This window comes from Apostichopus japonicus, chromosome 6, assembly GCF_037975245.1.
Source record: "Apostichopus japonicus isolate 1M-3 chromosome 6, ASM3797524v1, whole genome shotgun sequence".
Classification (NCBI taxonomy): Eukaryota; Metazoa; Echinodermata; class Holothuroidea; order Aspidochirotida; family Stichopodidae; genus Apostichopus; species Apostichopus japonicus.
Window position 1 is genome coordinate 11,296,871 of NC_092566.1, and position 13,887 is coordinate 11,310,757.

The following is a 13,887-nucleotide window of genomic DNA, read 5'->3' on the forward strand; positions in this document are numbered from 1 at the left end:
TAACTATTTTTTGAATCAATCCTCTCAGAATTGTCACGTGATATTTTGTTGACCTCGCATAGTATGGGTAAGTTTTTAATTTTTCTGAGAGAGAGAGAGAGAGTGCAGACTCCACATTCAATTCGATTGGACAAAAAGGCTATATTCGCCCTTTGAAACGACTTGCAGCAAGTTTGTTTCTACGTGTGTGTGTGCGTGTGTATGTTGCCTCCAATGACGTGCTAACAATGCTACAGTCTAAAATGTTTGGCAAATCTTTCCCAACACTGACAGACTCCGACGTATATGAATCACATCACATAAAGTTTGAGAACGTTTGCCCCATATCAGTAAAATTACGACTATTAAATTCATGCCAAAAAGTGACGAATTTGTCACGGTTGTCTGCATTTTATATTTGTCTCTGGCAAAACTATACTCAACGTTGGTTGGATACGTATGTACGTACCTAGTACTGGGTAAAATGTCAGCCCAAAGTTTTCAGAGTGTAACTGTTTTCCAAATTACGGCGTATACATTTCTACAGATTCTGTTTCAGAAAGTTATTCCCGTGGATGTGCATTAGACAATAAAATGTCCAAATAAGGGGCCATGATATGAGTGGAGCATGCGTGGAATTATTCCCCTGTTATAACATGTTGTTAAAGGCCTATGCTGAGAGTGCGAGTAAATGCTTGTTGTTAGCATACTGAGTGTGACCATTTTTCTAATTCATAGCATATTTGACCAATGAAGGGGTATACACTGATGACCATTATAAATCTTTTGTTTGACATCAGACTGACTTGTTCAACCTTCTTGTTTTGGCAAACCGTTCACGTAAACGGGTTTTTACGCCTCAGTACGGTTTTTATATGACTCTATGAAGTTTTCTGTGCTCCAAATTCCACACTCATTACGTAATATTAAACCATGCAGCTTTTTCTTTCAGTTGACTTGACCAACAATATCGACGTCGTTTCATGATAATAATAAAAGTAATTAACTTAAAAAAGTAAGCTACGCGTCGAATCTTTCCAAAATTGTTTTCAAAGTGTGTTAAATACTGTTATGAAAAGGAAATTTTAAGGACTGGCCGAATGGAAACTAACTTAGATGACTTGCTCATTGACCTTCGATTCAGTGTAAAATATATAGGAGGTTGTCGGTGTACGGTGTGGTCAAGCGTAAACTTCCATTTAGCAAGTAAAAATCAAAATAATAATGACAATACTAAAATATTATTAATAATAATAGTATATATTAATATAATTATTTTATAATTATATATACTTGTTTGCGCTCTAAAATCGTTTAGGAAAATTTTTGGAAACATTATATTGTATCCCCTATCATTCCCACCCTCTCCTTACTCCTTCAATCCCCCCCCCACCCCTCCCTTCCCTCCGCGAAAATATCCCTAATTCAACCCTCTGCCTTAACCTACTTCCTATTCATATCATTTGCGCGAAAACAACTTAAACATGCCAGTCTTTTTTTTTCTTTCTTTTTTTGTGATAATCGTACCGCAAATTCGTCGCACGCCATAGCACGTATTGATTATATAGTTCGTTAACAAACGTGTTAATTTCAAGCGTAGGTGTTTATGTCATATTTTCTCTTTCATTTGATGTATTATACACCCATTTGTAAACTATTGCGATAGTTCAAAGGGCGCCGCATTGACGCCTGATTCCTATATTAGTGTGCACTGATTCGTAACCGTGTTGTATGGAAGAACTAGAGTTAACAATTCAAACTCACTGACATGTTCATGACAAATAGACTACGCTATTATTGGTACTCGCTTTTGAAACTGTAACAAATGATCGGTTCTTTGGTTTTACTTGATTCTATTGCTTGTCTATATTCGCTGACATGTTATTGATCTTACGACAGGCCTCATCCATTTATATTACTTGTCAAAGATTGCAAAAGCCCCCCTTAAATCAACGGTGCCTGGAATCTAGCTGGCGCCGAAAACAAAGCAATGAGGTTGATTAATAGTTGTGTACTTCTTCATCAGTTCTTTTATGGACCATATACTGCCCGACAAGTCAAAACTAAACCGATCATTCAATCTATCAGTTATTTATCAGCGAAGAACCAAAAAAAAACAACAACCGATAAAAACGGAAAACACAAAATCGTGCACGAAGAAAGACTGAAGATTATAGAAATAGCAAGAAAAGGATCTTCGTGTACTAAAATATTAAAGGTGTTCTGTGCTTCTTCGTAAATCAGAGAGGACTTTTTTATTACCCTGGTATTCGAAGGCAATTTGTTTGAGGGTTGTAGGCTTTGTAACCGAAGAAGGCTATGTAATACAGGATGTATAACATATATAGAGTTATATAAACTGATCCGTATATGACACACACGGTTTCAGGTCTAACACGACATAGAAATGAAACATCTGAAATTACTCTCGTGAGTGGTCTATATCCTATACCGTACAAACTTCTGACGTCTCGGCTGTGTCGCATTTCAAACAGTTTTCCAGTTGATTATTTGGGGAAAGTCGTAACTATTTTATATCAAAATCACAAAATAGCCAAAATTATTCTTGGATGACAACCTAACTTTTATTGGACACATGTGTTGTATACCGTTAAAAAAATTACAACACATTTAATTATTCAGAAAACTCCATTTAAACAGGATGATTCTCAACAATTAAAGTAGCTGGGCTGCTTAGTCTGTTTATAGCTCCATGGTTTAACCGATTACGGTAATACTTCGAGTCCATGGGCTAACACTCAGACTATAAGCCTATGGCAGATCCTCGGAAACACTAACAACTTGTACCTTTTTTTTTCTTGACTGGCTTTGATATATCAAGTCATCCTTGAACGGCTTCACACCTAAATGATATGTCAAAATAGTCTGTCTACTGTCCATATACAGCTAACAGCACGTGTTTTCATCGGAAAGCTACCAAAGGAGACTGAAGAAATATGAGAAAAAAATTGTAGGCCTATATATTTCGCGGAGTGACATGAGTTTTTGCATTATATATTGAACACACAGCTTAATTTAATTATATATATATTTTTTTTTTATAAAGTTACAGTTTGGGGGTGGGGGGAAGGGAGGCACTTTTCAGTATTTTGTGCAATATATTCGTTTTTGAGTCTTATTTATTGGTTTCCTAGTATTTTCCATTGAATGTGCAATTTTTCGTCTATAGGGCACCATTGGAAATGGGCCGACGTTCTGTCAGACCAATGGGTTTAGCTCCTGTTACTCTTTTTGTTCTTTTCAATTCCGTCCTTTTTGTCCATTTTGTCTTTGTAATATTTTTGTATTTTGAACAATCTGAGTGCGAATAAAATCAAATCAAATCAAATCAAACAGTATATTTATGAAGGCCTCTATGTTTCCATGCATTCCTATACTGCATACTGTGTATAAAAGTACGACAGTAAATCCAAAGACGATTCTAGCAGCAGGTTTCGTCCAAGCCAGTAATCAACGGTTATTGACAAGGCATTTTATTATGATAAAAAAATAGCAAATATTTGAGATCTTAAAGCAGCTTTCTTGTGATGAAATTGATCAACGTTTGAAATGCTATCCTGTACTATAAAACTTTGAGAAGAATTTCGCTTACTAGCTTGGTTACGCATATTACAATTCAAATGATGAAATTGTATTCTTTCCTGTCCTAACCTGCCCTGTTCTGTTTGGTTCTGTTCTGGTATATGTATGTATATTTATTTATATGTGTGTGTATCTGTGTGTGTATATCAAGCAATTATCTTATCAGACTTGCATAGAACCATTTTATCATTTAAGAATTACAGCCTTTTTATATTATTATTTTATCTTTAATTTATTAAATATTGCTCATGCAGTCAATTGCAAGAATTATAAATTAATCTAATTTTAATCAATTACATTGCATTTTCAATCTAACCAAGTTAAGAAAGTATGAAATACGTGACAGTTCTATATAGTATATAGGCTAATATGATGTTCACGGTGCATAAAACTATATGTAGGCCCTATATACATCAATCACTATTTTAAAAGGCAGGTGTAGGGTACGATGGCCTTAAATCATTTTGATTAATTAATGGGTTCAGAGAGCATAGCATATTTTGTTAAAGTTCAACTAGTTGGCAAACACGTTTGTTTCCGTTTTCTTTCCTTACCTCACCATGCAGACTCTACTCCTAAGTTTCTAAGTTCCTTAATGCGAACATTCATTACCGGTAGTCATAATTGGCCTACATTCTTCATGCATGGTACAGTCTTTATATAGGTATATAAATATAGATATATTTATATATATATATATATATATATATATATATATATATATATATATATTTATATATTTATATATATATATATATATATATATATATACACGCCTGAGTGGTGGCTTGAGGTTTTATCATGTATAATTCCATACAGGGAATGCTGTTGGTGCTTGCATACTTGTGAATAAGGCAGGTCTGTTTGCATTTTTGATAAATTGTCGGGGCCTCTAAGTGGTTTTCATATTAATTAGTCAAACAACAGATAGGTTTCAGTTATACGTCTCTACGACGGTGATTAATAAGTGTACTTTGTAAGTGATAACGGACAACTCGCGTACGAACAAAGGAAAATAAATCACCACCCTGCAGAATGAAAACAGCTACAAAAATTCAACGAAAATCTATCTGTCTTGCAACAGTGGCGTCGTCAACACCAACACAGCAAAGGCGGAAAGTTTGTGCCACAGGGAGCAGTATAGCTTGCATAGGATTTGAATTGCGTGTGTGTTGGGGGAGGGGGGGTCCCCGTACTAATTAACGTAGGACATGAACCTTTATGGAAGGGCCAGATGTGGGTGTTGGGTTTTATAGAAGAGTGGTGTGGTCCTTGGGTCATTGAAACCGACTCCAATGGAAGGGTTTTATGTCCTACCCGAACAAAAATATTGACGCTTTGACATCAAATTCAAATGGTGCATTATCAGACGTACTTAGACTGTATTTAGGTCTAAACACAATGTTGTGTTAATAAATGTGCTTGGTGGGATGTTCGAGCCAGGTGGTAACAGTGTCGCACATGAACCATACATGGGTTACAGGGGTGTCGAAAGCTATCTGGGATTGGTACGGCAGATCAGAGTGTGGACATCTATCATAATTATCGGGGGGACGTTTGGTAGGTCAAACTACGCTATGCGCCACCATGGTTGGCGCGTAGCGTAATGGAGAAAATTTTGAAAAAAATGCCTCCCAGATTGCAGGAAATGGCACTTCCCGAGCTTGAAAACAAGACCCCTGCCATGCCAGAGTATTCACATTTAGCATAATTGCCGTCATCATTATTGAAAATTATTGAAAAATATACCTCCCAGATTCATTTTGGTTCTTTATTTTTTGCCATTTTTTTTTTCTTAGTGCTACTTTTTTTTCTTCCTTTTTTTGCGCCGTGAATATTGGTCCGGCGTTCGCCGGACCGGCCGTACCGGCTCCGACGCCCCTGCGGTTATACAGAATGAAACGAGCGGGTACATTGGTGCATGGAGGGCCTACTATGGTCCCTCGGGTTGGTAACGTGAATGATGCCCTCCGTTGTCAACATGGGTGAGGAGAAACAAGTCACAGCTAACATTTATTTCTTGTTTCTTGTAATTGGTGGAACAGATTGTCATTAAGAACAAAAGTACTCACTGTTGTTGCCGAGACGAGTATACGTTAGCAGTATCATTGTCAGCAGTATAGGCTACAGTATCATTGCCAGCATGCGTTATAGGCTACAGTATAATTGCCAGTAGTATAGGCTACAGTATCATTGTCAGCAGTAGGCTACAGTATCATTGCTAGCACTAGCTTAAAGTGTCATTGCCAGGTTTGATACAGCACGACTTTCCATCAATTACATGCATTTTTATTACAAGTCCCATTCATGAACACTGAAAACTCACTAACGTTACGGTAGTAGCAGCTACATTCCACTAGCGTCTCATCCGACCCGTTGTGGCAGCGTTATACTCCCCTTCACCCCAACCCCTTCCCGAGAACTCGGAGATGTGCAGAACTCGCGTAAAGAACCTCTCGGTGAGACTTTATTTCTGGTTTGTCTGTTTCTTAATTGAGGAGAGGGGGGATTTTTAGCTTTTCTTGCATATTTCATATGACTGATGAATAGCCTTAGAACATGAAAGTGTCTGGCGACAAAATTTAATAGAAAGTAAGCGGCTATTAACAAATTAAGGCTACTCAGGTTACGAAATATTTCGTTTTATTAAACCACTATATGTGCGTATTTTTGGTTCCATCAATTGCAAATTCCTTATGTTAATTGAGTAATTGCTCGGTGGAGATTCGGGCATATTGTTTGATTGTATAGGCCAAACTCAACACAGATGGTTTGACGTTTAAAAATATAATTAAAAAAGACAAAGAAAAATTATTTTCCAGCTGAGATATCACGGCAAGCCACACATAAAAAGCTATATACACATTTATATCTGATAGGAATGTGTTGCATTCCATTTTAGTGATTAATGTGTTAATATCTGAGTCAAACGTTAATATCAAAAGAGGAGATCAACATCTGTTACGAATTAATGGTAGATGTGTTTGTATGTTTATTTACTCTTCGTTGTCGCATAGCGACGAGACAGTCACTCATATATAATATACAATTAGGTGATCAACAAGGACAAACATATTAATGATGAGACTTTCGATAAGTTAAAAACAAAGGAAACGGGAAATTAGCCAAAAGAACTTAAAAATAAAGCGAAAAGAAAACAACAAGAATCAAGCAAAGAATGGTGCACGTCTGAAAAAATCCACCCTCTCCCTCCTCCCCCCCCCCCCACAAAAAAAAAATACAATAAAAATGTCAAAAACTAAAACAATGAGGAAAGACGATTACAAGTGTAGGACATTACAATAAAGTGTTTAATAACGTGGCAAGATATACCACATGTAATCGACTCAGGCTTGGTGAGGGAAGGGGAGGGGGCAAGTGGCCCTGGTGAAATCGCCCCATGTTAGTGTGTGTGTCGTTGCTGTTCATATTGTCGCGGTAACTCCCGCCCCCTCCTACCAACGCCCGGTGACGGGTAACTACATGGAACATAATCTGAGACTAGTCTTATTCTTTGTTTGAAAGAGTTTATTTTCATTTCAAAAGGTTTGGGTTAGTGATAAAGCTAAAAATCATTAATTGACGAATTAATTCAATTTGCTTTCATGTAGTTATTATGAGACAGGAAAGTGGGTATATGTTGTAATTACATTCAGCTGTTTTGTGATGAACAATACTTCTGTGTGGCCTACAATTAATTGTTTTACAATTTGCTTAATTTATATTACTATTTCTACAGTGTTGACTTAATATTTGTTAATTATCACTGAGTTTGTTTATGGGTTTCGTATCCTTGTGCAAATGATTTACCAAGTACGTAATACTTTAGGGAATTCCTACACCCAATTTATCACATGTTATAATACCAAAATCACGAAAGGCTGTCACAAATTGTGTAATTAATTATACAGAGGCAAGGATCCAATACTACTCAAGGTATCAAGAAAACACAAATTGAAAGAAGGGAATATCCTTTCCATCCTTCCAAATGAAAACATATATGGAGCGAAAATTGGGCAAATTGAGGCAATTTGAGAGCATTTTAAGCTTTCAGTAAAGGTGATTACTGGTGCGTAAAGAATCTTGTACAATTGACGGAAAAGTCAAACTCACACAATGGCAAACAATCTTCACGGTTGGGATATATGAAAATTGAAGGTATACCATAAAATTCCAACCCATTGAGGGGTAAGGTTTAGCTATAGTAAGAACTTCTAAGGCCCTATAGAGACCACATTACTGTGACGATTTAGTGTGTAAGTCAACGTGGAAATTATATGAAATATACTTGATATAAATGAGTGCGTCCCATATGTTGCGGCCCCTAATTTTGAGGATTTTATTTAATTGTATATAGTTTCAATGGCGTTAACATTTTGTCTTTCTGTTTACAAATACGCTTAAGACTTCAAAAAGCAGTTTTTAACGTTCTAACATCTGGGGCCAATGATACCGATGATCTTATAAGCCTGTGATTAGTTTCTGACTTTTGATTTTCATTTTGATTTATATTTCATTTATTTGTATATACTTTCTTATTTATTTTCTTTAAAATGGCGACAAGAAAATTAACTGCAATATCAACAATAAAAGAATAACTTAATGTGTTTTTTAAAAATAATTTCAGACATTTTTCTGTATTGTCTTATATTCCGTTGACCTCAACTAAATTTCTTACTTCCACTTAATATATTCACATCCGTTAGACGTCTCTATAAAAGAAGCATTGCCTCGTTCCTCAAATATTAATTCACAAAATGGGACACGTTTTTGGTTATTAAAGATCTAAGGCTCCGCCTTGGCGTTATAATCTTCTTTATACAGACTGGTCGTAACAAGCATTGGTCACTAGGTAATCAGGCGAAGTTTCCACGATGTAAAAACAGACGGAGACTGAGAAGTTTGTTTGTCTAGATTATCTTTCATTTGTGCATAAATGGTGCCAAGCGTCGACTGGCAAACAGTGCCTGTTATAGATAGTGACAAACACGTATTCATTTGTTAAACTTTACTCCTCTCTGATTGTTACTATATTATTTCATATATTTAATTTGTCTTCTAATCCATAGCGTTCAATTAACTGGTAATGACCGACTGCACTTTTTTCTTTTGTGTGTGTGGGGGGTTGGCAATATCCTTTTAATGACCTTTTACCCCGTAGCAACAGTACAATGGAGTGTCAGTGTAGAGATAAAATTTATTAACATACCATATAGGCTATACGATACAATGGTATCACATATTGCATATTGTATTATATAACTGTATATGGTGTTCTGATAGTCGTTCGTGTGTACGCATGCGCAAGCTTGTTCTTACTTTTTGGAATTGCCCGTTTTTTCAGTAAGTGTGAACAAGCTAGGAGGTCATTTTCACACATAATTGATTGCCAATATATCCCAAAGATGATTTTGTAACTAGATTTTAGCAGGGAAGCTTGTGGAGGGGGGGGGGTAGGACAGGGGAAACCAACAGTTTAAGGAGGTTCACAATAGTTGTGTCAAGTAAATTTGTTGCACACATGATGAAGGCAAAACGGGGTTGTGGCACAGTATAGTCTGAATGGGGAGAGGATAGGCGGCACGGCCATCTCATAGTCCAGCCTGCAGGACTGACGCGGGCCTGTTTACCACTCCTTTGCTTGTTCCTAACGGCTGAGTTGCACAAGGCAAAATGTCTTGATACAGAATAAAAAGGGACATTTTGAACTCTAGTATGATTAGTACTAAATATGGTTCTATAGCTATCACGGTTTTTTAAAATATTGAGCATACAACATTGATTAAATTTTGGAAATACTTCGTTTATGGCTTAACTGATATATGTTTTTGTTTAACCTTCGTCAACATATCAAACTTAAGTTTGTGTCTAACTCATCATTTTAAAGCCAGTATATATCTATATTGTTCAACAAAATGCCTTGCTATAATCAACTTTATCTCATTTTCAGTTGGGGGTGGTGCACGATACCCAGAGTCATTATCAACAGGTTATATATGTAGGTTAACGGTTACGTTTCCTTCTATGGTCGGTGTTTGTGTCACAAAATAATACGTATGTGTGTGTGTGTAGTTGTTTGTGTGTTAGAGTGGAAGATGGCACGTAAATATCATGGAATTACTTGCGCCCCTGATCAATACTGTGATGATACCTTTATACGGTAATAATCCTTGTTATCGATTAAGGCTGTTTGTGTGTGTGTGTTTTTTTTACAAGCTAAATGACTCCTCTATATATAGCATATAATTATAATCTTCCAATCTAGTGAATGGAAAGCACATAGATAGATGGTTAAGATATGACAGGGAACTTCGGGTCAATATAACCAGCATACATGTAGGACATGTGTTGTTATCGTGTATATATATATATATATATATATATATATATATATATATATATATATATATATATATATATATATATATATATATATATATATTGAACTTCCAAGAAAAGGAAAGTAACCACACCTAAATGGATAAACACTCTAAAACCTTTTGCTGGTATTTGTGTCTCTGTTCAAGTATGGAGCTATAAATTTATGGATAGTACTTGACAAAACAGCCATCTGAGTGCCCGGTTGAAGCTCAAGTTCATATACCAATTTATACATGTGTAATTTTGATATGGGCCAACGTGAAAATACAGACCCAAGAAAAGAAGCTTACTGAAAAAAATATATACAAATACAAAATGGCGACACGCCACTAAACATGATCAATGATGGTTAATCTCTATAAAGCATACAGCGAGAATGATAAGCAAAGTAGTTAGTAAACAGAGAGACGCAATTAATATATTTGACTGATAGATGGGTATATGTTATTGACACAATGCCAAGTTTGACTTTTAAAGATGAGCATTAGCTCTTCAACCTGAAAGCAAATGGCGCACTTTTAATCGGTAAACGTCACTCACTTCATTCATTTATAAAGGCATATGTGTATGAGCAATGCCCAGTTATGCTTAGTCACTAAATAATGTGCGCATTATATGTTCTTGTAAAGTGACATTTGTACAGGCGACGTGTAGTGATCGACGAAAAAGTTTTACAGCTGCACAAGTATGATAGTGATATTTTACTATACTTATTACGAATGTATATGCCGCCCCTTAAATGCTAAATGTTCGATGCCACCTGCCCACCCCCCCCCCCCTCCCCCATAAACTTTGCCACAAAATAGGCACATGTCCACACATACACATACAACGCAGGATTTACCGTTTGTATTTGTGGAGGCTCTTAGCCAGCCATATTTTTTTAGGGCCTATAACTGGCCGTAACACAACCAATGCAAGCGTTATAGTATAATGCATGCTCGCACAGTTAATATGTGTATTTAGAGAGCATGCGCAGTTGGGTGCGTTATTATGGTCCCATTCATAGCTTTCGGTTGATGTGTTAATTCTTATACCATGTAACAAGGGAAATAATATGAGCGTGTGTGTAGGGGGCGGGGGAGGGACATTTATTTAAATTTTAATTCATTCAATTTTTCTAAACGGTTTTTATTTTCCTTTTTTTTTCTGTACAATTCCGGGACCTGGAAATGCTCTATAAAACCCAATGGAAGTTTCGGCCTTCACACGCGCACACGCACGCAGACACGCAGTCCCACACAACACTATAACACCAAAGACCGGTTGCCCTTTAATATCATTCTTCGTTCTTAAATTATGCTCAGTTGATAAATTATTGTCAACAATGATATGACTCCTGCAACAGATATACGATAATAAATTGATACAATGTGTCATAACGTTAACGTTTCATATTCTACTTTTCCAAAGAGGTCGAGTTCATTAATAGGTGAATGAACGAATTGTAATCATGAAAGAAAATTTAAAAAAAAGGTAGATTAATAGAAAGAAAATAGGTAGATTTATAGAAAGAAAATAACATTTGTTTAATCTGCCATGATAAGATAATAACTAGCCTAATTTAATAAATGTAATTTACGGTGGATATCATTCCAACCAAGTCAAATATTCACAAATAGCAATGGACTTCCCAATTGTAACTAAGAGGTACGGTACGTTTAGTATGCCACACTGGGGGTCAGGAAGCTGATGTTGGCAAACCCTATCCGTGTTTGATGATCGTGGATAAACACCGGTACTATACCAAGCAAGCCTTCTCTTTTGATGAGTGTGCAGAGAATTACGAGGCAGACTTGTAATTGTCGCACCCATTACTTTCCGACAGATATTCCTAGAGAAGCTCGTAGTGTGTACCCAGAGGCGTAGGAGCGTCATTTGATTTGGGGGGGGGGGGGGGGGGGCTGTAACAACTTGCCCGAAAATATAACCGTAATTTTTCGCACGCTCCGCGCGCATTCCACATGTTAATGTGCATATCATATAGACATTCTTCGGTTATTACATCACATGCCGTGTTAATTACTACCCTTCCATATTGGTTATAATTATTGGGGAAGTCGTTACAACAATAATGATAATAATAATAAGATAAGTTTAACCATTGAAAAACAAATTGCAAATTCTTCTTCTTCTTTCAGTAGGTGCCAGTGGCGGAGCTAGGGGTATTGGTCAGGGGGAGAGAATGGTCTGTAGGGGCCCTTTACGGCACTATCTAAGCGGAGCGCCACCACAGGTTGGCGCGGAGCGTACAGAAATTTTTTGAGTAAAGATGCTCCCTAGATCGCCGGAAATGATCCTTTCCGGGCCTTATTTTTCCGGGCTAATTTGCAGATAAACGACGAATAAATAGGTGTCATCGCCATTTGTCAGAAAATTGCACCAACAAAATGTGTCATATGTCAATAGGTATTTGAGAGCGCAATGAAAAAGTCAATAATCGGGAATAAGAAAAAAATGGTAAAGAGCTGAAAAGGGCGCCAGCAGTCCATTTGAGTCCGTCAGGGGGGCATCCGCCCCCTCTGACTGTATGGACGCTCCGCCACTGGTAGGTGCCCGAAAAATTCTCAGCATATTGCCCAAATTTTTACCAAAAAAATTGAAAAACACATTGCAAATTATTCTTCCTTCAGTAGGTGCTCGAAAAATTCTCAGCATATTGCCCGAATTTTCACCAAAAAATTGAAAAACACATTGCAAATTATTATTCTTTCAGTAGATGCCCGAAAAATTCTCAGCATATTGCCCGAATTTTCACCAAAAAATATGGTTGGGGGCTGCAGCCCCCCAGCCCCCCCCCCCCCCCCCGCCTCCTACGCCTATGTGTGTACCGAGAGAGCACACCTAAGCATCTGACCACTTCCTCAAATACTGAGGGACCTGAAGCGCAGCTAAGTATAGTAAACGAACTTGTATTGAACCATTGAAAGAACAGAACCAAACACCACACCACTAGTTCTAAATGAGCAACCTGCAGAAGTACGAAATTCACAGAAGACTCCGCCCAGCAACACTGAGTAGAAGTCAGTTTGAATAGATCAAGAAAATCAGGTTCCTTGCGAGGATTTGAACCAAATGATATATGGTGGTCCGACGGTTACAACACGTTTTCACCAAATGGTTGTCTGCTACGACTTCTTACCCGTACAAATCTGTAACACTTCTACTATTTCCGAGATACCCTTGTGTAACCCCAGGTTGATCGCTCCCATCCAGGGGACACTAGCCTTTAGGGAAGCGGGGCTTCTTTGGCTGTAATGGGGTCAACTACCTGCACCGAGATACTCGATTTGTCCGTAACCGCACATATCAACAATGCGCCTCGTGACGTATAAGGACCCTACCTTACTACTGCTGTAACTATTGGCTCGTCTGAGTCAACATACAAACAAACAGAATAATACAAAAGCGTATGTTTAGTTATGCGGTATATATTCATAACTAACTAAAGAAAGAGAAGAGAACAGAAAATAACAAATGGAGGTTAACAACGGTATTAAACAATTACAACTGTCACTAGTTGTCAACATAATTAAACAATAAAAGTACAATCAATCCAATTTCGGAATGGACCACTATATAGCTGGGGGCTGGGGCTCACTCCCTCTCTAGACCCGCTCGGCCGTCTTTCGAGTCCGGGGAACATCATGGCCTGGTGGGGAGGGGGCATCTTAAGACCAGGACGTTTAGACACGCCCACCCAAACCAAGGACCTGTTTAGAAATTAAAGAGTAATTTCTAATGATGATGTCTCCGACATCCTAACGACGGCTGAGGGCTGTCAAGTGAGTGGCCTAACTTACGTAAAAATTATAATCAATACAATGGGCTCAGTGCCAACTAAAATATGGGACAAATCTATAACAAGTACACTCTAATCATTAAGGCTAAATATAAATGAAATATGACTCCAGTAAATAGCAT